This window comes from Nannospalax galili, unplaced genomic scaffold (assembly GCF_000622305.1).
Source record: "Nannospalax galili isolate Female #2095 unplaced genomic scaffold, S.galili_v1.0 scaffold235, whole genome shotgun sequence".
Lineage (NCBI taxonomy): Eukaryota > Metazoa > Chordata > Mammalia > Rodentia > Spalacidae > Nannospalax > Nannospalax galili.
In genome coordinates this window covers 5955581-5982124 of record NW_008338118.1, presented here as the reverse complement: position 1 = coordinate 5982124, position 26544 = coordinate 5955581, and positions in this window count along the sequence as shown.

Below are 26544 nucleotides of genomic sequence, written 5' to 3'. Positions count from 1 at the left end.
CCCTCCTCCCCTTCCTTCCTTTCCCTTCTGACTTCTCTTGTTCTCCTTCCCCATCCTTCTTTTTTGGGCTTCAATGTTAAATAAAACTGATTTATAAGTAAAATGACTAAAATAAGGAACCAAAATTTATCTTTTTTACTCGAAGAAATATTTCTGAAAGATCTGAAGGATTTAATAAAATTCTTTAAAAGAACCAGCCAGCAGTTCTGCAAAGAGGAAACCCATCTTCTCAGAAGTCAGCTATAATTTCCCTTCTGAATTTTTTCTCTTTTGCTCAGATGGTCCTTTAACCCGACTCTTCTCTGTCTACATTCTATCTCCTTTGGGGAAGAGTCACTGATCCTTGTAAGGTATCTGGTCTCCCTTTTCCTTGACAGCAGAGGCCCACAGTGGTAAGATTTCCCATGCAGGGAGTGGTGAATCGACGGCCTCTGATGACTGTATTCAGAGGATATCCCTAAAGAATTGCTCCTCACAGGCCCAGTTCTATAGTGGATAAACATATTCTTAAAAATAAATTCTACCCACATTTCAAGTGAGTAAGGTTGATAGGATTTTAAATTTTTTGTTCTTTGTTTTCTTTTCAAAGGAATGAGTAGTTTACTTGCAGGAAGGTTTGTATTTTTCATGCTGTAATGCGCTTCGGGTTATACTTGGTATCTGGCTATGAGGTCATCCCCTGTGCCATGACTCTCATGAGCAATGTAGACCATGTTTTTTATTTCTCGATGAGTGGTCTTCCCTCCTGACCTGTAGTCACAATGATTATAGATTTACTGATATCTTGGTCTGAGGCTTATAATCTTGAAGAGTCTTATCATTTTCTTGCTAATCTACATCTCCTTTTTTGAGCCAGCTGGTCACTGGGTCATTATGGGTTCTAATGCTCACATCTAGCTCCACCTTCTAAGATGTAATCATTTCTCTGCATAAACTTGGTAACACAGTATTCCTTCCTGAAGGCAGAAAGAAGTGAGTGGAATTTGGCTTGTCATGCCTGAGATATTTCTCCTCTGGGGGAGCTTTACAAATAGGTTTAGTTGTGAGTTCAGTCTCACTAAGGGGTCAAAAAGTTCAATCTTTCATGGTGGGTGGGGGGATGGAGAGTGGAAAAAACAGTGACATTTTAGGAATAAACACTTTATTCTTTCTCATGAACATTTCCTGCCTTTCTAGTCAAAGTTTAAGAGGCCATTTTTGAATATACTTAAAATTTTTAGACTAGTTTTCAGTTTATGGAAGAGTTGCAAAAACATTATGGAGTATCCCACTGTCGATGTGTCACTATGGCATAATTATCACAATTAACAAACCAATATTGGCACATTCTGATGAACTAAGGTTCATACTTCCTGGGATTTCTTTAGGTGTTCCTAATGTCTTTTTTTGGTTTGAGGAGTCCATCTATATAGGAATCCTGTCCCCCATAGGTTCCTCTAAACTGTGACAGTTCCTTAGACTTTTCCTTCTTGGGGGAACATAAGAGTTTGGCAGTTTTGAACAAGATCAGTTAGATTCCTTGTAGAACATTCCTTAGTTTGGATATGTCTGAGATTTTCCTCTATATTACATTAAAGTTTTGAGTTTTAGGGGAAGAAAACCACAGAGTTAAAATGCCATTTTTAATACACCAGGTCAAAGATACCCACTGTTTAAATCAGTTTGAGATAGGGTCTTTGCTGTACATTCAAGGTTGGCCTTGAATTTGTAATCCTGCTTCAGCCTCCTGGATGCTGTGGTTACAGGCCTGTGCTGCCACACTGGGTACAATGCTGGTTATTTTTATCACCTAACCGAGGCAGTGCCTCCATTGTAAAGTTTGTCTTGAGTCTCTCAGTACTGAATTCTTCAGGAAGCCACAATGTACATTCCACACTCAAAAGGTGGGCTGTTATGTTTCCCTTCCTTGAGCATGGAGTAACAACACAAATTCTTTGTAATTCTTCTGAATAAAAGATTTATCTCTTCCAGTTATTTATTTAATATTTTTTTGTGGACTTAAGGATATTTAGTTTTCTTGCTCATTTTTCCAGTTTGGGCTATTGAATGCTCTTGCAATTGGTTGTTACATCCTTTTGATATACTCCCAGAGTCTCACAAGTGCCAAGCAAGGACCCCACATTTGCACTATATGCTTCTTTCACCAGTTCTTATGTTTTTAATACTTCTTTCTACATCCTAAGCAGCAAGTAGCTCCAGGCTTACCTGTGTATTCTCTGTTCCAGTCTTGGAATCAACTGTTTCTTCAAAGAGTACCAGTAGTTTTTAAGGGAAATGGTATTAGAAACCAAGATTTCAGTGTTGATTAATAGAGGATTCTTTTGATGTTTCATTGTAGAAGCTGTCTATGTTAGTTTTCTCTCATTGATACGAACTGAGAAAATCAACTCAAAAGAGGAAAGATCTTGGCTCACAGTTTTAGAGGTTTCAATCCATGATCACTTGGTTCTCTTGATTATGGGCCTGTACTGAGGCGGAGTATCATGCAGGGAGCTTTTGGTGGAGCAAAGCTGTTCCCCTAATGATAGCTGGCTAAGGCATGGAGAAAGAGGAAAAGGGTTGTGGACAAGATACATCCTTCAAGGGCAACCCCCTAAGTGGCTTATGTGAACTAGGCCCCACCTCTTTTAGTTTCTAGTACTTCCTAACATCACATTCAGATATGAATCCATCAATTGATTTATCCATTGACACTCTGATCATCTCTGTATATTGCTGCAATGGAGACCAAGTGTTCAATACATGATCCCTTGGGAGACATTTCAGACCCAAATTATAACATTGCTCCAGAAAAACTTTGGTGAGATGGTACTAAACCATCCTAACTAGTATAATTTTATCTTCAAATAGTTTGATTCTAATGTGTATTTGAAATAATTTAAAAATAACCCACAAACACCTAGGGAGGAAAAAATTCTCATTCAGACACATATATGCCATATGTCTTTTCTGCTGGCCAGCAATGTGACTTCCTGATTGAATACAACACATTTGTCTTGATAAGTTTATTCTTATCAGTTAACATCTGCACTAAATTATTCTAATACTGTTTATGATTGGTTATCTTTGCTGTAATGAGGAGGTAGTATAATTGTTAGCATACATAAAACTAATTCCTTATAATATTGTAATAAAACATTTCGAATGGAAAAAAGCACAGGAGGTAATGAATTAGGCATCGATGTGTCTCGGTCCAACTAAAGAAATAATTTCCACTTACTATTTCCTTCTTCACTTGACAAAAACAAACATGGTTGTGAATTTTAGTGTATATTTTTATATTTTGTTAATTTTTGTGCATTCTTAGATAATACATAATATTTTTCATATTCTTAACTTTATGTACATTGCCACATATCATAGCCTTTAAACAAGGTATTGATATATTTTTGACATTTTCCATGATGCATTAGTTTATTTCTTCCTATTGCTGTAAGTTTTTTGCATGAAAATAGTAAGATTTCTTCATGTGTTTTCTGACTGATGGTCATTAAGGTATCATAACTTATTTTTGTTAATGCAAATATTGCTGTAATGAAGACAACTAAGCATTTTAATGGGTTTTGATTTGAAGATACGGCTCTGCCTCATCCCCCACTTCTTCTTTACTGCAACCCCCTGTCTTTAACCACACTTTCTGTGACCTTCTGATTTGAATTAGCATACCAAAGTATTTCCTCACCGTTGGCACCATATGTATATATACAATGCTGATAATATACTGTTGATGTCATGATCTGTACATTGTTTTGAAAATTGTCTTGTTTAATGTGATTTCAGTATTGTTCATTTTGTATTTATTCAAATATGGGAATATAATGGTGATCAAGTCAAAATCCTAACATTCAAATTCCTTATCTTATTGTAGGGGGCTTTTAAAGTTATCAGTGTAAACCCATTAGCTTGTAACTATAATCATATTATACATACATGTGCATACACATATCTATAGTTGTTCTTCACTCTTCCTGGATTTAAAACTTACCAGATTGCCCACTCACTAAAATTTATTAGTGACTTCCAGATCAACATGATGCCACTTTTGCTGTCATCCGTAGGCATGTACCAAGCATCAGAAAATGTGGGTTGCCTAGCTCACAAGCTCTCGCCTGATGTCAAGCATGGGATACTCTTCTTCCTTTTGTTTTAGATCTCATGCTATAATTAAATGTTGGTTTTGCAGGCTGATGTTTTCATCAATTTATTATTGATATTAAGTAATATTAATTGGTTTTCACATACATATTTTTTGTTGATTTTATTGTTTATAATATCACTTCCATTTCCAAGTATAGCACTAAAGTGCTTCCTAAGTATTCTTAAGTGCAAGAGGGCTGACATGTTCCTCATGGAGAAAATGCATATGCTAAACTTCCTCTGTCATGAATCATAGTTGGCTGAGTTTAAGGTTAATGAATTGTGTGTGTGTGTGTGTGTGTGTGTGTGTGTGTGTATTGAGAAAAAGCATCTTTAAAATAAGGTTATAAATTAAAAATACAGGAAAATCATGTGCCAGAGACCCAGAGGTACCTAACCTTTCATTTCCTCTGGGAGTAATGGTTTACTATTCACTAATTTAATATTTACAGCAGCCTTATGGAACATAACTGCCACAAATAATGAGGACTGACTACATATATAATAAAAACAATCAGAATGGATTTCACATCATCAGGATAAGCCTATTTCATGAAGTTTTGTTTCATATATATGTATATGGGTAACTCTGAAGGTAGAGGGCTTATTATTTCTTACTTTGGCTCATAACAGAGATGTTTTTAAGTCATTGATCTGTGATAGTATTTAAATTTAAGTTTTCTGGGACTGAAGTTTGTTTACTTCAATGAAACTAATTAGAGGTCAACCAAGTTGATTTCTTTGTCTTAACCAAAAAAACAAAAACAAAAAACCTCAAAAAGCCACCACATTGCAAAGTTTCAAATAATAGTTTCTTAGACTTATTGGTTCCATTTTCAAGAGCTCCAACACAATGGTTATATTTATCAGCAATCCTCAAGTCAGCTAACTTTGTTTAGGGTGCCCAATAGACTTGAGCATTCTAAATTTCTAAGGTGTCAAGGTCACCTCAGGATTTGCCTTCAGGTTTATTCTGTTCCAAGTCAAGTGGACGTAATTCTCCTGGGAGAGAGAGCTCAGAAGATTCTTTCCACATGATTTCTTGTGCATGAGTGTAGCTCTGGGGAAAACATAATCATGGAAAAGAGAATTGGAAGATTCTATGAGCTCCTTAGAGAACAGTCTGGTTGATACTGAAGATCTACATTATACTGGTTAGCTTTGCTGGGGAGTGTTTGGAGCATATCAAATGTTATTCAGTTCAACACTTAGAGTCAATAAGACTGAAATTATGCAAACATATTTTGGATCTTATCATTGAATCTCATGTTTCCCTATTATCTCCTCTTTAATATCCAATACTAAAATCCATTAAGAGAGATTTTGTTGTAAAGCTCTGTAACGGAAAGTCTAATGTCTTTAGCTTGTCCTAATAAAGACTGAAAAATAACCTCTAAAGCTAGCTGTACTGTGGATGTAATAGAAACAAACATGACTTGAAATTTGTGTTTGATCAGTTGCATCTCTTGCATCATCTAGATTTGCTTTATTCATAATGTTTTTCAGCCCATCACAAAAGCAATGCCAAAATATTAATGCAAGCTTTTGAAGGCTTGTTTCATTGCGTTATATTGTATCATCTTTGGCTTCATCTTTAAAGTTCAGTTTTTATGTTTCTTCTTAGGTAGAAAATTCTTGCCCTGAAGGGATGTCATTAACACTGTCGGTGAATAGGTGTTAAGGGGATGCAATAGACTCTTTCTAAATTATATTAGCCAGTTTTATTGCCCTTTCTGCTGAAATTCCTGCACCTCCTCTATGTTAATTGGCCCTTGATAGGTTTTGGCTAGTGACTGGTCTTTGCTAAGATGGAACAGTCCCTTTCTGTGCTATGTTTAACTTTAGATTCTGGTCCAAGAGTTCTTGTAATGCAGTAAAAAGTAACTGAGTTTTTCTTAAAACCAATTTCCTCATTCTAAGTGATTTCCATAGGCTTGTGCTTGGGTCTCTGAAGTTCTTTGGGAGGTAGGACTTTATGAGTCAGTGGCGCTTGTTAAAGTTTGCATATAGTAAGCAATTGCCTCTCATTCTGAAGAACTGTGGCTAGAATAAAGCATGATTTTGAAATTCCCATTCTTAACTCTTTCTGCCTGGTTGTCTTGCTTAACAGATGGCTGAAATGTGTAGCTGTGTCACCATTACATTGACTCAGCTTGTCTCTGACCTTAGACTTACCTCAAAGCACTCAAGCCAAAGGAAACAGTTAAGTAGGAGCTAGAGCAAACAAACAGGCCCACATGTGTTCGTGTTTACTAGAATCACCTGCTCAAATGGAGGCGCTCTTGGTGCAACTAGGAATTCTTTTTGCATTAATAAAACTATTTCTGATAATATCTAATGGCAAAAGGAATTTAGACAAGGAACAGTGGTTGCCTGAAGCAGATAAAGTAGGTGGCTAGGAGAGAGGAGAGAGGAAGGAGGACAAGATTCCACCGAACTACTTTCTACAATGTGCATCTGATATCTATTCAGTAGGGAAAAGGGGAATATTAACAAAAAAGAGGAAAGAAATTCATAATTCTGCTTAGTACTTTCACTAAAAAGGTGCGAGGCATACTATTCTGAGCAGACCATGTGTTCAGTCTTTCTGAACCTGAAGTGACTTGGGCTGATACTTGGATGAACATTTCAGTAGATAAAAATTTAAGGAAGAAATTTATTTTTCTCATAGGCAACATCAAGGCAGGCTTCATTTTGGATGTCAGGTTTCATTTGGACTTTCAGGCAGTGGGTGACAGATATATAAACAGATAACTGAGCTATTCAGACCTCAGTACAAGCTACAGTAGGGCATAGAAGAGGGGAAGAAAATATTTTTTGATCCTTTCTTTGATGAAAGGCTCCCACTCAGTACTCCTCTACTCACCAAACCTGTTCAATACCCCATCATTTTAATATTGAATTGACTCATTTTCTTTTCCAGTGGGAACCATATCAATATTTAAAATCTCCAGCTCCTTATGCATTGTTGGCTTATGGCAAGTGCTCTCAAATATTTACTCCTTAAGTGAATAAATGTAGGAGGGATAACACCTAGGAAACGTCAGAACCCAGTGTAGTCCAGCCGGTAGTAAGGAATGTGGATGAGCAGGCCAAATCCATCCATAAAGTCAAAAACAAAGGACTCAAGAGGCTCACAGAGGAAGCCATTCTGCAGAAAAGTGAATAGGACCAGTGCCAGAAAGATGTACAAACAGGAAATCTGAAAGCCAAGAAGAAAGGACACTGGAGAACCAGTTTCAGCTAACCCAGCTGAACTTCATTTCAGGGAGAGTGCCGTGTCCCTAACAAGATGTCCTGTTTCCCTTCCTCACACCCCTCCCCCCTCCTTCCCTGCCTCCTTCCCTCCCTCCCTCTTTATCATCTATCATCTATCCATCTATCATCTAGCTACATCTATCTGTATCTATCTAATCTATTATCTATCATCTATTTATCATCTATCATCTATCTATCAATCACCTATCTGCATCTATCTATCTAATTTATCATCTATCTATCTATCTATCTATCTAATTTATCTATCATCTATCTTCTATCTATCAATCATCTATCTGCATCTATCTATATCTATCTAATCTATCATTTATCATCTATCCATCATCTATCTATATGTCTGTCTATCTATCTATCTATCTATCTATCTATCTATCTATCATCTATCTAATCTATCTATCTTCTATCATAAATCAATTAATCATCATCATGTATCTATCATCTATCTCTGTTGTTTTAAGAAACTCAATTAGGTTTTATTTCTTGCAACCTCAAGAAAATCAATTTACACATTATTTATCATGTTTTGAGGTTTTTAGGTCAGCACAGGGGAAAATAATTACATAATTCCTGAACCCATGAGGATACACTTTTCGACTGAGTACATTTTAACCAGCTGCTACATGTTTACATTAAACACATTTCTGAATAGACCAAGAAAGCAAAAATTGTTAGTCTTGATACCTGAAAATGAAAAGGATCTAGACCATTACACCAGGTAAAGGAATGAAGTGAATGAATCATTTGCTTCTTTTGACTAGTCACTATTGCTCATTGAATTGTTATGCTCTGAATAACCTAAAAGTGTTTGGAGGCATGTCCTAGGGAACTTGAACAATCTGAAGTCCACTGTAGTGGGGACATCTACATCACTAGAATAATTTAGCCATTCTAGTAAAGTATTTAATTTGATCTCAGATCAGCTGGGAAATCTTGGAGTGTAAGCTATGAAAATAAAATGTCCCATTATAAGAACAAGGTCAGGTGCACAGGGATATTAGTAAAACCAGATGATTTCTGATATGTTTGAAGAAAAAGTATGAGCTTTGACTGATTATCTGAAAATTCAAGTTCAGAGTCAATAAATATAAATTAATAATTATGTCTAAGTTTTCTCTTTACTCAAAGCTAAAAGAAAGTATTTGGATGTAGTACAAAGATTTCTAATTTTTATAAGTTTATATGCAAAACCAAATCTCCCCCGGTTTTCTATGTACTCTGCTTGATTGCAGATACTTTATGTCTTGTATTTTAGTCTATCTCCTTCTTGATTTTCTTCTTTTGTTCTCTCTTTTGTTAATGGCTTTATTATTGATGTGTCATTTATTTTAGACATTTTCTCATTCCTGTCAAGAAGGACTCAGAGGCTTGAATAATGAAAAAATAGAAGACATTTCCCTCTCTTGTGGCTATATTGAGGACCTCCTCTTAATCTATATGCCTTTGAATCAATTAAATTCCTCACCATCCAACGCAGACAGGGAAGCTACTATATGTTGGGACAGAACATGAAGCTGTTCCCAAGGGCAGTACACCTTTGTTGTTTCTTTTGAATAGAATTTTTCAAACACTCTACTATATAAACTCAGGGCATTGAAAAGTATTGACTAATTTTATTATATGCAGGATATTAATGATTACAAATATTTATTAATAATGTATGTTTCATGCTTAGTATCACTTTTCAAGAAAGTGATATATCTTCACTTACAGGGGAGGCAAGCCAAAACTTACAAAGGCTTCTAGAGTTGGGACATAAAAATCTGCTCCTTGCTTAAAATCAATGCTAAATTCTAACTTTGGAAAGCTTAGTGTACTGTTGGAGGGAGATACGAGATTTTAAAAAGAAAGCTGGCAGTGGTGTATGACACATGGGGAAAAGGATGTGCCACTAACATGTACCTTCTCCTTAATCACAAGCTTCCCTGGCGTTCTCCTCTGTCACTGGGGATAGAAGACCTTAGTGGAGCTCTTTTCCATATAATTTGTTGCTGTCTTTAGAAAGGAATGAGTACTATTTAGTTATTATTATTTATTTATTATTTGTTTGTTTGTTTTTCCTCTAGAAACTAGTGTGAGCCCTCAACCAACAATCATGTCATTTGACTGGAGAGACCAACACAGTGTACAGACCTTTCTTTTGTGATTTAAGACGTATTCTATCTATGCTGTTTTTTTTTAAGAATACTCGAAGTGAGGAGGGCAAAAAAGCCAATAATGGCTGAATTCTTTAAAAGTTCTCTGTTTAAAAAATGGGACAGACCGTTGAACAGAGTGGTTATTTGATATTATATAATTAAATGTTAATTACTTTAGTCTATGTAATGGTTTTTGGCTATTTTTTTAAAAAGAGCAATGATATGTAAATAGTATGATAGGGAGAAGTAGATAGGAATAATGGTCCCAGGTACATGGAAGTTCATTATCAATTCTGTCTACTTTTCTACATGTATTTTAAATAATTTTTAGTGAAAAGCTAAAAAAGGAAAAATTTAAAAAAATGCCCTATAGTCAATTTACAATCCTTTCCCTGTTTGGCAAGTCAAGCCTTGGACCTAGAAACTATAGAGATATATATATATATACACACACACATACATATATATGTATATATACACACACCTTGTGTATGTGTGGAACTATGTATTTGATCATATATGTAGAGAGGTCATTCAGTCATTCATTCATTAAATGGAAAATTTCAAATACATGTAAAAGCTTTATAATATGTTCAATGCTTTTATTAAAAATGTTAGTTATTAAAATATTAAATGCTTTTCCCCCTTTCTTAGTTATATGCAACTATATAATAGTACTTGAGATGTGGAAATGTCTTTAGCAGTCATCCTGTTAGCAGTGCTATCAGCACTCTTGAAAATAAATACATTGCTTTTGCTTAATCCCTTACTAAAGCAAAGTTTTAAGAAAGATTTAGCAACTTCCCTAACATTCATGGAGGGAATAGCAAGACTGGATAGTGATATTTTTAGCTCTCAGTTTACCGAGCTTCATGTTATCTTAAATTCCCATGAATTCTACTTACAATTTTTATTTCCTACTATAATAAAGTCAAATACTTTAAAACTTAGGCATCATGGAACAAGTTCAGATAATGAAGTGCCAACTGGATTTTGGCACCATTCCTTACATATTTGTCATCAAGAGTCAAAAGTAATAGGGAAGAAATTAGCCAGATGAAAGCAGTTTGGTTTCACAGAAACGGAACTCACACTGCACAGTCAGTGCTGTGGAATTCTGGAACCTGCCACTGCAGCCAGCACTACCACCCTCTAATCACTTTCAGCAGACATGTTGGGTTGAATTAACACCGGAAATCTTCTACTACAATGAAACTAAATAGTTCTCCCTATGTCTACAGTGTTTAGTCATAGCTCATGTTTATTCTTCTAACGTTCTGTGACTATTACGCATGACCTGTCATCGAATGATTTTCAATTAACGTCCCTTGTTGAGTTTTGCAGGAAGCCTGCCCAACCTTTTGACCCACCAATACAGGGGTAGAACTCATTTTAAAGGGCCAGTTTTCTTTTTTGTAGAAGTTTTCAAAGCCAAAGTTTTAATTACATTCTCTTTACCTGTCTCTCTTGTAACACTGACTTTTAGCAAAAGGTGATTCCATTTTAAGGCAATGTCTGTTGTACTGATCTTCCTCAACAGAAATTCTGAGGTCCTTCTAAGTCACACACTCTTAGGTACACTTGTTTCCCAAGCACCACGTAGTTTGGATTTCAGTTGGAGCTATGAATGCATCTCTGTGTGTAGACTGCAAAGAAGTTCACATTCTGCTCAGGAGAATTGTTACTTGTCTAGAACAGAGGTGAAATGTGAGTATTACACTAAAATCATCACAGCCTGGAATGAAAGACCTACAATCCAAGAGAAATCAATAAGCACAGTTTATGTCCTTCCATGTTGGCCTACATCACGTTTAGCACCAAACTGATGAAGATTACTTAGGGATACTCTGTTTTGATGCCAGCAGGCACAGATGTGGGTAGGGACCAAACAAGATTCAAAGATTATTTTTTCTTGCTGATAACTTTTACGTAATCTTAAGATATTATAGCAGGGGCTGGAGAGATGGCTCAGCAGTTAAGAGCACTTGATGCTCTTGCAGCGGACCTGGGTTCAGCTCCCAGCACCCACATGGTGGCTCATAATCATCTGTAAGTTCAGTTCAGGGGGTCTCATGCCCTTTTCTGGCCTCTATGGGCACTGCATGCACGTGGTATGCTTATATGCATGCAGGCAAAGCATTCATATACATAAAATAAAAATAAATAAATCTTAAAAAAAAGATACTATAGCAATTCTACACAGTGGTAATTGCTGCAGTGGCTCTGGGAACCAGTGTGCTTGTTGGGGACAGCACCTCCAAGTCACAAGCAGAGAACATGCTGCTCTTCCTTTCAGACCTTGGTTTTGACATTGAGGGAGTTTTTTTAAGCCATCAGTGAAAAAAAATCTAAGGATACAGGAAAAATATAATAATGACACACCTCTCAAACTGCCACCGAGCTGATTGTAATCAGCTGGTAATTCTTGCCAGTCATCCTATGAAACAAGACAATAATCATCGGGGTTCAAATGCCAAAGTCTACTCTGTTAAGTAGACTCTTAAGTAAAGTACACTGCAAGTATTAGCCACTAGATAAACACAGAAGAGAAGGAGAATAATGAAAATTTCAAAACGCACTAAAGGTCTTATAGATGATGCTTAATCATCCTCCATATGTCCTTTGATAGATCAAGACTCCCCCGGCTTGTTAGTTAGAACAGCCTTCTGGACTGTGAATGTGGTTGAGTAGCCTACAACCCTTCAGTGGTAATGTTACTTTTAGAAGTCAGATAGCACCACAGACACAAAACCTGGTAAAGGATCCACAGGAAAATATATCGAAGGGGTATTCTGTTCTATTCTAAAGTCATTCCCTCACAATTAGTTGAGTTTTTGACTTGAAGGATCAATACATTTTAGAAAATGCCTAAATTCTTGTTCAATAATTCATTTGATGAACGATAAGACTGGTTCAGAAAGATCTAGGGTCCCCATCTGAAGGTAAAACTTATACCAGAAATATCTTTGTCTGGTGGTGCTCAGATACTAAATCATATACCCAAGTTCTCATTAATCACCATGGAAAATAAAAAGGAAAGACTACTGTTTTGCACAATCTTGACCAACCATTGAAAAACATAATGTGAAATGCTTATTAAACACCTTACAGACCCATATTAACACTCTTACTAATATTAATCTTGGCTCCATAAACTCATACCACAAAGAAATATGACATCTGTAGAACATTTAAACTCAGTAATTGGGTCACAAAAATACTAAATAGAGACCCAAACTCACTTGGAAATATTTACTTTTATTTAAAAACAGAATTCTTAACTGCCTCTCTGCTTTCTGATTTCCTCCAGGAAGAGAATGAACATACTGAACTGTGGCAGGACTTTAACAGAATAAGAGCCAAGAATCACTGAAAACTGTGCTGAGATTTCCGGTGTAATTTTGAGGACAAAGACCTCCGTTGTTGGTTCCTATCACCTCTGCACAGGTACCTAGCTAAGTCAAACTGTGAAACTGCCAACCTCTCCACCTTGGTTGGGTACCTGGTCCCCTATCTTGGCCCCGGTTTTGCTCTGTTCACACTGTGGTGCTGGGAAGAACCAGACTTAATTTTTTTTTTTTTTTTTTAAATCACAGTGGCTTCTCATCATTCTCAAAGGAAGGACTGGAATACTTGAAATTTTTCTTCTATACTTCCATATTAGTTTACGCTCAGAGCACTTATCATTTGTATTTGAGCCACAGGCTGGGTAAAGAAATACAGAATAAGTATCTTCCTAAAGAGCAAAATCATATTGCTGCTAGTCTTTGCTTTGTTTTTCTTTGACACATGACATCTGTAACAATTTTAATCAGTTATTTTCTTTGGGGTTCAGTACTCAATTCCAGGGAATGAAAATGAACTCCAAAGCACGACTTTTTCTTGTATGAGTTTAGTTGCTTTAGATTAATCTTTATTTGCTACCTTTCAACTCACTATCTATATTATATGTCACATAAAAGATATCAATTTTGTTTATTTATGAGGAAATTTATTAGTACTGAGGTTCTTAGCACCATCACAGTTGTCCCTTGTTTTCTTTTACCCGGAGTTCATTTTTATGTTCAAATGTAGCAAAGAAAAGCATTTGTTACCAGCTGATAGTCTCATACCAGTTTGCCGTATCTGATCTCATTAAATAGAACAGAAAAAGAGCTTCAAAAGGAAACAGTGACTGGTAAATCTAGTTAAGGAATGGCACTTAGTTCTATGGCCTTTCTTTAATGACTCTGGCTCTCATTGGTAGTATGGTAGTTTCTTTATTTGGAGGTAAAGGCATTACATCACACATGGACCTTGCAGATTTCACTGCATTTCACTGGTAGTCTTAATCGGACCCATGCTTCCATAATATCATCATTCAAGTTTCTTCAGTTAGTCCTTTGATCATTCCATAAAAATCATGGGAGAAAATCATGGAAGAAAATGTTTCTTCTTGATACCTAGGTCTCAGTCACTAAAGGAGTTTTTCTGTTAATCTATCTTCTATGCACAATGTTTATTCTTTTTTCAGAGACACCAATTATACTTTTATAAATGCAATTTGTTCTTTCTCTGTTAGAAAGGAAGGAGAGTGACACCAAAGAATGTCTTTTTATTCCTTGTCAGAATGATTTCATCTAGATAGATTGGAAGAATCTTCCAGGCTGCATGGTATTTGTTAGTGCACTGGCTTTTTATGTTTTGGTACAAACTGTTTTAAAAGATAAAGCCAGCTTTCACTGAGTTGACACTATATTACCTTGCCCCTTCTATTTTTGTATCTTGTGAGCGTTAAATGAGGCACGTTGCATAGTTTGTACCATCTGAATCTCCATGTTCATTTTTTTTTTTTACCTCTTTCTTCCCAACTCTATTTTGCAAGAGTCTGATTTCTTTATGGATCATATCATTCAGTCTTTCTTGACTCCTGGTTTCTGTTTGAGATTGGTAATGGTGACTAACAGACACGAGGTAAGAGCATGCAAGGTGTTTCTTTCTTTGTTTCTTTTTCCTAGTTTGGGCAGTCACCATAATACTTTACTTACAGTCAGTTATTCTTAGCTAGGTAGCTCTTCTCTTTCTTAAAAAAATTACTATTTATTTTATTTTATTTTGTTTATTTATGTGCCTTTGTGTGGGCATGTGCATGGCACAGCACATGTGTAGAGGCCAGAGAACAACTTGTGGGGATTGGTTTTTCTCCTTTCACTATGTGGGTCATGGGAAATCAGATTCAGGTAATCGGGTTTGACCACAAGTACCTTTACTTGCTGAGCTATCTTGCTGGCTTTAGGTTGCTTTTCTTTAGTGACTTTGGCTCTCATTGGTAATATGTAGTTTCTTTATTTGGAGTCCCGAGGGGGTAAAGGCATTCCGTCACACATGGACCTTGCAGATTTCACTGCATTTCACTGGTAACCTTAATATGACCCATGCTTCCATAACATCATCATTCAACTTTCTTCAGTTAGTCCTTAGAAGATTCCATAAGATTCATGCTGGTTCACTGACTGAGAAATGGATGTTGAGAAAATGGAAAGGATGTATAATCAATGATAATATAGCTTTATAAATATGACTATCATTTGGGGACAGTGATACAGCAGGAACAATAAATGTCTCAGAGTTATGTGTTTGTAAAACTCAGTGGGACAGAACAAGAGGTATTGCTGAGGAATATAGAGAACTGGGTTTTCTTTCCAGGGGCGTTGAAACTTGAGATTATCCTTTATGGAACAGCATAATAGCAAGTAACAGAACAGGCATTGGGAAACTAGGGCAGAAGTTGAAGTGTATAAGCCTGAATCTTGGTCAACCATTACACCTGGAGAGGACTTGAACTGTTTTTTTTCCTTTAGGATAATGGATAATTACCATGTTGGAGTCTACTCAAGAATTAAGTTTCAAACTACATAATTTGAGGGATTGTCTCTCTTTTTTTCTGAGACAGAAAAAGGGCAGTGCCTAAAACTCCAACTCAGGTAAGACTGGTAAGACCGTTTTACTGGTCAGCATGTTGAGGGTTACAACAGAACCATTTCTGGCAGTGCTACAGGCTAGAGGCTATGTAAGTATGTGAGTCTCTCTCTCTCCCTCTCTCTCTCTCTCTCTCTCTCTCTCTCTCTCTCTCTCTCTCTGTTGGGAATTAAAGAGTGAAGCCATGGCCTGTGCATGCTAAGCATAAGACTAAGTTCCACTCCACTTTCAGCTCTGTGCTTTTTCAGCTGATCAGGAAGAAGTGTTCATGGCACGTATCTTGAAAAGAGTAATAACAAATGATTTTTGGATTTTCTGTAGGAGCTGCAAGTCTATAGTAGCAACAGAAGTGGGGCTCTGTAAAAAGCCAAATCATCCTGAAGGGCACTAATTTCCCAAGGAGACAAGGCAGCAACATCCAATTCAAAGTTCCATTCAGCCCAATATGTGGGTTAGTGATGTGTTGCTCTAACCAGTTAGGTTAGAGCCTAGTGTATCATTGCATCTTTAAAACTTGTGAGATTACAAGAAATTTGAGATATTAGGTGATTGTGTGCAGATTCTGATATATTTTGGTCAAAAACACTGAGCTATATAGCCAAAGTTAAATAGAGAATATAGGAATTATTTAGTAAATTATTCTGTGCGAACAGCTTAATGGGATTATTTTGGAGCCAAATTGATTTTTTCTTTGGCTTATGTAGCCAGTCTGAATTGGCTAAGAAAAAAAGTTAACAGCAGACTATGGGCTTTTATACAAAGACTATTATTAGCAGAATAAAATGGAGTCATGTCCACGGAAATAATGAAATCCCTTGTGTTTCAGCAGGGCTTAAAAAAGAACAAGCAAGATATATGTATCTTATTTTTGGCACCAAGAGGTTAAATAGTGAGAGAAAATTCATCATTCAAAACAACGGTTTCATGTTCTAAAATTTTAGATCATAGAGAAAAACTAACAAGAAATCATCCATGTCAACTGACATATTTCAAAGATGATAATATAGGCCAAATTTTTCAGATTTCTGCTGTTCTGGGCAGAGAAAATTTCAGGCAAAGTTTGTCTTTTCCTTGAATTAAATCCATGCCCTCTATGTTTCTTCAGTTAAGAACCACACAACCCACACTCATGGTGAACAAAGCTATTATTTAATGGAATCTTTCCACTGTGAAAAAGTTATTTTAATTGGCTTAAAATAATACTAAATGCTGAGAGCCAAGTACATGACCTCTGGCCCTGCTGGTGTTTCAGATATCAGTCTTCATTCTTTCTGGGGAGACTCTCAGGTCCACCTCTGAAGAAGTTCCAAATGTAAACCAGTTCATAGTGTTTAGATCAGGGTATTGCCAATGTATATTATGTCTCATATAAGCCCTTATTATATAACTTCCTCCTTTGGGTTTTATAGAGTTCTTGTTTGTTGACATTCAGGGTGTGTCCAGAAAGTGTATTTTTGATTTATGCTACCACCTAGGCAGAGTGCCCTGGACATTAGGGAATCTGGTTTATACTTTGTGGTTTATTTTTTGTGGTTGTATGTTTCCTATGTTTTGTTCATATGCCCTAAGACTTCTTAGGAAAAGCTTGACAGCTCATTTTTATAAATCAATAAATAAGTAAGTAATACATCATGGATCAAAGACCACAGCAGCAGCACCATAGAGAGAATTATATTGTCCTAGGCACTTATGTACTCATAATGATGATATCCTTGGACTTGAGGCCTAACACATTTTTCATTAGAACTATTAGATTCCATATAAGATCAACAATTACAAACACTCTAGTCAAGATGATTAAAATTTAACAGGCTTCTTTTACAGGCTTCATAGTTTGGTATTCTCATGTCCTCTTCTTTGGCCTGCTTTCTTCCTGTATTTCAGAATTCTCTTGTTTGTCTTCCAAAAGCTACTCTGTTAATACCTCTTAAACCCAGAGGCATAATTGAAGAAGAATAAAACTTGGAATTCTTGAGTCTTTAATGAGCCTCCTAGGAGCCAGGTCTAGTTTAGGAATTCTATCCAGCCGCAAGCCTGCCTAAAATCCTACGTGCACCAGGTCAAACTTCAGAACTTTGAGGAGCTAAAATCCAGAATGTGTACTGTATCAGGGGTTCATCACTTGCCTTGATGAGCACTGTCTTTCATCCCCTGACATATTTCTACTACGGAGGACACACATATTATTTATCAAATTCATGAATGAATATATGCAAATTTTAAAAGCAGGTAGAAAAACAATCAAGATTTAAGTGGATACTATCAAATTTCTAACCCAATTTCATCACCTGCATTTCAAAGCAAAACAGAATTTTATGAATAAAAGAGAATATAGAGAACAAAGGATGGAAGATACAAAGAGAGAAAGAAGACAGATTGTAATATTTATTCTGATAATATGATTACATGTGCATGTTAATATGCTTGATCTTCTTTTACATTCTCTTCTTGTCTGTTTCTTCTGATTTTATAATGGGCAGGCCTAAAGAAAATTATAGTCATTGAAATTTGTTCTAACATCATCAGCATAGCCTTCCCTTTAATCATTTTATTACCTAATAATAAGATCAACAGCAATAAAAATAGCTCCCATGTTCTAAAGACTTAATTCTTCTCCAGGAATGAACTAAGGGTGCTAAATCTGTAAATGCACAGATTCCTCATGCCAATCCTAAAAGTAGATGCCTTGATCTCCTTCATTCCACAGACAAGATCAGGAGGCTTCAAGAGCGTAAGTTCTTTTGCCCAGGACCACACAGCATATATGTGGCAGATTTGATCTCTGGTACTCTTGCTCCATATCTCTTTCAGAATGCCCAGTATCCTCAAAGCATTCTCTTGGTACCCATAATCCCCACTTCAGGGCTCCCCTAGCCTCAGAGGTCTTCCAGCATCATCAGGTTGGTGTTATAGACCACATATTTGTGTACTCCTAAAATTCATAAGTTGAGATCTTAGCCTCAACATTTATGGCATCTAGAGATGGGGTTTGGAGGTGATTAGGTTGTGATTTAGAGCTCTCATGCTTAGAATTAGTGCCCTTATAAAGGAAACTCAAGAGAGCTCTTTTGACCCTTCTACCATTTGGTTCCACAAACAGAGGGCTATTGCCTATGAACCGAAAGGCAGACTTTGATCAGGCATTGAATGCAGTGGCACAGTAATCTTGGACTTCCTAGCCCCTAGAACTATGAGAAATAAGTTTCTGTTGTTTATAAACCACCTCATCTATGATATTCAATAACCCAAATGGACAAAGTTAATGGGTTTTTCTAACCTCACACCCTTCAGAACTTGTTTATGTTCTTCAGAGGCCTGTTCTGAAGAATAAATCCTTGCTATTCGGTTAAGAGCTGATAATGAGTTAAGTTGTAATTATTCCAAGGAAATTGGTTTATATATTTAACAGAAGCTCTCTGAAGACTGTACTTTGCCCAAGGGAAGGATTGCACTATTGAGAAGTTCAAACCACTGGCAGATATTTGGGAAAGGGGCACTAATTTGGTCCAGGCTGACTTCTCAGTGCCATTTACATCACACTGCAAAAGCAGATGCCTTTTTGGCTCATGTCCTGGGAAGATGTGATGAGGAAGAAAGTGATGCATGTTCCTTCATTATTTATGAGTAATTCTAGTCAAGCTCATTCATATGCATGCACTCATTTTTCCTTTTTGGCTATGAGCGCACCTAGGAAAGTTTTGGCCTGTATCCCTTGGGGGTTTCTTGGGAAAGAGGGCAGTTTGGAGGAAAAGAAATGGCTTGTTCTCTTTGATTGACATTTGCAAGCAAACATGCTTCTCTGCGGGTGTGTATGTTCTGAATCAATGTCAGAATTCTTCCTTTAGTGTTATTGTTTGTTGTGGTATATGTATGTGAGTGGAGAAAGGGAGGGGGGAGGGAAGGAGAGAGAGAGAATTTATAAAGCACTAGATTTATTTAGTTGGGAATTGAATTTGCATCTCTGCTTTTCAATGAGATGTATTAGAAATTAAAAAATTAACTCTGAATTAGCTTATTTAAACTCTAACTGTATATTTAGACCAATTAACATGATGCGAAGCTCAGAAAGAAGTATTAATGGTAAGAAGAACAGAAGGTAAGGAGCTGAGTGTTGGATCCCCCTTGCTGTATCCTAACTGTGCCAACTTACAGTAACTCATCTCTGATGCTCAACTAGGAGATCCTCCCAGCTTGGATGTCCTGTAATTCCATGATTAATGACTTACATCTTTGTTCCTTGTAGTCCTCTACTTCAAGGACTTTGCCAGTTGTCTTAGATTGTATAGCGTAGACCCCCAAACAGAAGTTCCTGAGCAAATATCTTCCAAAGGAATTGTCAGAGGGAAAAGCAGTGACTGAATGGGACAAAAGGTTGGAAGTCAAGCAAACTGTGTGTCAGGAAAAGCCCTGGAGAATGTAGCATCAGGGAGCTCTAGAGTGAAGTTCCCATGTCTTAAAGCAAGGGAGCTGGAATTCTCATCTCTGTGCTTGCTGAAGACCACTTTGTTTAACCTGCTCCTTCGTGTCTCTCAATGTCCTGAACTTTTGGTTTCTCTCAGGCATGAAATGCAGAGGAGCTCTAGTCCCAGGGCAGTTCTCATAAGAGTGGACGCTGGCTGTTGGAAGGGCAAGTGTACCAAGGGAATGGTGTACAAAAATGATAGGCAGAGATTTGAGGAGATCCAGGTGGAGTGCCATTTTGCTCCATTCTACCACACACTGAGGAAACCCTTGTGATGTTGCTAAGCTACTATTAGCACAGACTAAATAGACAGAGAGCAAACAGCCACCTGCGGCTAAACAGCATTGTCAGACCAAATCAATTGCTGTCCTCCCATCCGATTGCTTGTAAAATTTTAGGACACATGGGAACAATATCTGTTCAGATTCCCTTTACAGGACAATGTAACATTTATTCACATTGCATAAAGGCATAGACAGTGTTAGGGTAACAGACGTATGCTCTTTTTTGTATGGTGTTCAGAGTCTTACAAAGGAAAATAGTCTAAAAGGTAATCATATGAAAGGTAAAAACAAACAAAAGGGGATTCAAACATATCCAAATATGCTTAAAAGCAAATATATTTATGCTCAATTTTCAGGCAATGGTCTTGTCTTGTTCAGACACACTTATTTTTTTAATGAGCCACTTTATTTTCTTTGAAAACACCTACATACTTAAAATGTTTTCCTTATGAATCAATTTTTTATTTGACAGAAGTGAAGATACTTGTGCCCATAAAAAATGCCATGTGTTTTTGAAGTGTTAGAAAAAACAGGTCTTTGGCACTAAACAAAGCTGAGGCAGGAGCGTAGGGGAGCAGCTGCAGAGTGACAGAAAAAAAAGTAAGATAATGAGGCGTGTGAGGAGAATGTATAATTTAATGTGGGACCTTGGAGCAAACAGGAGGAGGGGGCATAAATGAGAAAACAGTTAAAAATAGTGACTAAATTGACTTTAAATCCAATAACACAGAAAATGAATCAATTAGTGCTTAAATGTTGGAGGAGGCATGGTGTTGTGAAAGAACTCTGGAAAAGGCTGACAGATTTCTAGTCTATGAATTTAAATTCATAGGACCAACAGTTTCTCTGCCTGGAGAAATCTTATATGCTGTTTTTTCTTCTCATACTAGTTTACAAAATGACTTCCTTTCTTTTCCACTTTCTGAGATGTGAACCAATCTGTTATAAAAGCCTCAGTTTTCAGTTTTCTGAAAACATTCCCCAAGATGTATGGCAAAATGTGCACGAATTTTAGAAAAGTCTCATAACTCCTGCTAAACTGTGGTTCTCTCAGCATATGGGTATTAGAGGGGCTTCTTGGGAGGTGACCTGAGCTGGTTCACTATGGCAAGCTGATGGGAGCCTGGGGAACGATGGCAAGTAACATGTGGTCCTCTCTGATGCTTTAAAAAAAGACTTCTTCCTGGCTTTTAATTATATTATCCCTGTTTCTGGGTATTAGATTCTGTAACAATAACACCCAGAGCTTTCCGGTGAATGCTTTTTCCATGGGAAGTTATGGAAAGCTTTTAAGAACCTGAAAGCTTTGAAGAACAGCTTGGCTAGCAATCTTCCTGGACTGGCTTACCTGAAGCTTGCTTCCATGGAAGTAGAGGTCTGGGCTACTTCTAGTAACTCTACATTTAAAGCAAAATATAGACATCCCTCAACTTATGAGTTATGCTCAGTAAGCTAAAACTCTCCCAGGCTGAACTGCATACACCAGACCTACTATGTGTCCTGCCTGGTTCAGCACACGGCACACTGGTTAGGAGCAGTACTTGCCCCAGTAATCACAGGGCTGACTGGAGCGGCTGCCCATTGCAGCCCAGTGCAGCAGCCCAGCACTGACAGAAAGTCTCAGAATGCCAAATCATGTGCTCCCAAAAGGTCAAAATTCAGAATTTTATTACATTTCCCCCCATATGCATGCATGCGTGTGTGTGTGTATGTGTGTGAACATACATTGTGTGTGTGTGTGTGTGTGTGTGTGTGTGTGTGTGTGTACATGTGCAGGTGGAGGTCTGAGATTACTGTCCAGTGCTTTTCTTGATTGCCCTCTACCTTATGTATTCAGGCAGGGTCTCTTGCTGAACCTGGAACTCACTGATTCTGCTCGTCTATTTGCCAGCTAGCCAGCTAGCTCCTCCGATTCCCTTCATCTCTGCTTCCAGCACTGGGTTGATGCCCACTTGGCCTTTATGAGGGTTCTGGGGGATCCAAACTCCTGTCCTCACACTTATGTGGCAAGCACTTTACTGGTTGTACCATCTTCCCCAGTCTACTCTATTGAATTTTCTACTAAATGCATATCACTTTCATGCTGGAAAATCTCAAGCCACACCATCCTTAGTGGGGGACAGCTCTGTGTTCTTTGTGATAAGTACCTACTTATTATTGGTTGGACACACGAAGGGATTAAAAAAAAATCCCATGAAAATGAGGTTTTTGGATTTTGCCTAAAAAAAAAAGACTTTTTTTTTTCCAAATGACATTTTAATTTAGAATTCTGGAACAATAAGAAACTTTCATTTTTAACTAAAAGTTCAGCCTCACTAACGCCATTCTTACTCTGGTTTTTATATTTCCCAAGTTTGCATCATCAATACATCTTAAAATCCATCTTAAAATAGATGTGTACTTCTAATGGGTTCAACTTTCTAGTTTTTTCCCCAATTTTCCTTTAACAAGAGGGTAGATATTTTTATTTCATGTATTTATATTTATTTGTTATATACACTTATATATTATTTTATATTATGTATTTATTTTGTTGTTTTGCCTGCATGTATGTATGTATACTGTGTGCATGCTTGGTGCTTATGAAAGCCAGAAGAGGATGTCAGATCCCCTGGAAATGGAGTTACTGAAGGCTGTGAGCCACCATGTGGGTGCTGGGAACAAAACCGAAGTCTTCTTCAAGGCAGAAAGTGCTGTTGAGCTAGTTGTCTAGCCTGATAATATTTCTTTTTAAGAGCTTAGAAATTGCTCCCATAATGTTTATGGCAAGAATATATTTTGTGGGGACATCTATAGCAGAATTTTGTGGCCACCTTTGGTTTCCAGCTACCATCCATTTATGTTGATAGTGTTTCTAAAATATGAACTCAGTATCCTAGAATCACCTTGAACGCCTGTTAAAATCAGATCCCAGAAAACAGAATTAAAGAACTTAGGTCCTGAAACCTGCATCTTCTCCCACCCACGCACTCAAGGAAATTCTTGTGAATCTAAGAAGTTCTGAGTGACTAGCCTAAGTGCAGAGCGGACCACAGGCAAAACTGTGCAGTAGGCTTTGTCTGCAGTGACTCAGCAACTCCACCTGCTCCCTGTCTTCTATACCTCTGGTTATCTCATCTCTTAAAATGTACCTTCATAATGAAGCCACACCCATCATCAATGACTTGATTTGTTACCTTTCCTAGTTTGTGTACAGTATGGCTGAGGACAGGAAGGTGAACTTAAATGATTAGCCTTCTAATGGACTTATGGATACTGTGACAGAAGAGTTACTTGGGGACAGAGAAGCCTCCTCAGCTACCATGGTCAGTGGAATTTAACAGTTATATTTAGCTGTCCACCAGGTAGCTTTTCAGAAGAACTCAAGATAAAGTCCTAGGAAACAAGAGTCTGAATAGGGGTCAGGCAAAACCAGCAGCAACCATTTGTCTCCTACTGTCTCTTTAAAGGTTTTTAATTAAGGAAAATTCTTCTGCCCCAGATGAAAACATGCATAGTTCCATGACTTTTTTTTTTTTTTTTGGTCCTTTAAATAAAAAAAAATGCAGTCTCAATGGAGTCATTTACAGTGTCTAGTTTCATGTCTTAATCAAAACTTAGAACTTGAATTAAAATAGAATCTCCCTTTTCCTAGCTGGGCCCTGCCTGGGCTATCTACTTGCACTGGCCTTTGACTTCTTTCCCCCATGCACATTCCTCTTCCTCCCTTAGCTTTGGCTGTTATTCATTATCCCACAAGGATTAAGTTAAGGGGATACTGAGAGATATGAGGAATAGGAAAGTTTCCCCTTGGTTGATGCATTCTTAAATTGGCTGGATACTCTCAGCTCTGGAGGCTCCAGCCTGTTCTTCAGAAACTTCCCCTGGGCAAAGTAGGTATCTTGTGATAGGAGTGATGCATCACTCCTCAGATCATGGCTTTCTTCCATCCCCACTTTCCTCTCTCCTTTCTTTTCTCTTTCTTATCTTTTTCAATCCTTTTCTTTGTTAGTGCACTCTGTCCATACTTGTGTACCACAAGAAGACCTTCTTTGTTGATCAGGGTTCTCTAGAGGAGCATAACTGATGGACTATATAGATCCATATATATATATATGTAATACATACATATATAGTCACATATGTATGTAATAAAGGGATTTATTCGGTTGATCACACAATATGGACTGGGTCAAGAGTGAGAACCTGGTAACTGCCCCAACTCCAGGAAACTGGATGACAACGCAGTCTTAATCTGGTGCTGAAGGCCTGGAAGATTCCTGGAAAGCTGCTGGTCTTCCATCCATGTTGGAAGGCAGAAAAATCTGTAGACTTATTTATGTTAGTGAAGGATGACAGGGCATCATCATCATCACCATCATCACCATCAGTAGCAGAAGCAGCCCAGACATTTGCACTCACCTCAGGAAGCCAAGGCAGGCAACACCTCTTTCCTCAGACCTCTTCATAACTAGGGGATCCAGTGGAAGGTGAGTCTTTTCCCCTCAGTTAATCTTTTCTGGAAATGACCTCACAGACCTGTCCAGAGATGTATCTCTTAGTTGGTTTTGGATCCGTAGAGTTCATGTTTCAGGTTAACAGGCTAACCCTCATACCATCATGAGCACCAGAAGTGGCTTTCTGATTTTGTTGGTCCTCATGCCTTTTCCACCAAGACAAATGCAGGCACGTCCCAGGACAGCCACAGCAGCTCTGCTTTGGATTAGTAGCTGGCTGCTTCAGCTTTCTTTCCACTGCATAACAATTGATTTGCGCAGTGCCTTACACAAAAGCGATTTCTTATATCCTACAGTTCTTGGGGTTTGCTGAGAGTCTTCCATGCCAGTTTGCCTGATCTCCTGAGTTGTTTTCAGCTAGAGGGTTGGATGGCTAGAGGATCCAAGACAGCCTAATTCACGCATCTAACAGTAGTGCTGGCTGTTGCTGGCAGCAGCTCCTTTCTTCCCCCAGGTCTTCTGCTACAGGTCTCTTAAAGTTTAGGCTTTTAAATCACATAGTGTTGTTGTCACATTTTATTAATCAAACCAAGTCTGAACCCTAGCCCATAGTCAAGGATGAGGAAATAACCTCTATGCTTCAACTAAGGTGACAATCACAATACGAAAGAGCTTAATATGACAAATAATTAATGGGATGTATCGTCACCCTCCCTCACACTACAGTGCATGTGGAGGTCAGAGGATAACCCTGGGTGTCAGTTTTTCTACCTTGTTCGAGGCAGGGTCTCTGTGGTAGTGTTCTGTTGTCTACTCCAGACTAGCTGGCCCAAGAGCTTCTGGGAATTTTCCTGTCGCCATCTCTTATCACTTTGTATGGGCCCTGGATGCAGATGCTTGCACTTCTGAGGATTCAAACTCAAGTCATCATGGTCCTGTGTCAAGCACTTACCCAATGAGCCATCTCCCCAGCTCTGTGCTCAGAGATTTTCAGATTTATGCCAAGTAGTAGGTCGCGATGTCTCTACACGCCAAAAGACATTTATTGAGTTCTTAGTGGTTTGAAGAAATTTGCTCATGCTGGACTTGAAAACAGTCAAAATAAGGAAGAGATGGACACCTCTAACTGTTCATTCCAGTGAAATACTTTTTATAAACATTTTGAAGGCCTGTACACTCTCCAGGTGAGGTGGGTGTTTAAGAGTCAGACAACTCATCTGTGGACCATTCCACTGTAAATTCTTTTTCTATGTGGCTTCATTTCTCCTTTAAAATGCAATATTTATTATATTTCAAACAAAAGCTGATTTTAACATTTTCTTAACCCAAACTGCCACATACGAGGTCAATCTCACCTGCTGGAAGACAGAAGACCTGGGGAAGAAAGGAGCCGCCACCAGCAACAGCCAGCACTACTGTTAGATGCATGAATTAGGTTGTCTTGGATCCTCTGGCCAACCCTCTAGCTGAAAAAAGATGTTCAAAGGGAACTCCTCTGACTTCCAAGCAAACAGTAACTGTGGGTGCAGCCACGGAGCCCTGTGGGCCAGGCCTCTCTGATTTGCCACCTGCTTCTTGTCTGAGCCTTACATGGTAATTTAAGCAATGGAACTAAAGAGCCATGTCTCATGAGAAGCCAAGACCCAATGCATTTTGTCTGGGATTTGTCTGTAGGGCTGATATGACCTAGTTCATGCTAGCTACATGTAAGATGATGTCTGCCTGGGTTTCCAAAAAAGCACTAGAGAAAGATACCCTTTCCTTTGTTTTTTTTTTAGATTTAATAAATGTTTATAGCATATTTCATCCAACAGCTGTGGAATATACATTCTTTTCAGCAGTCCAGGTAACTT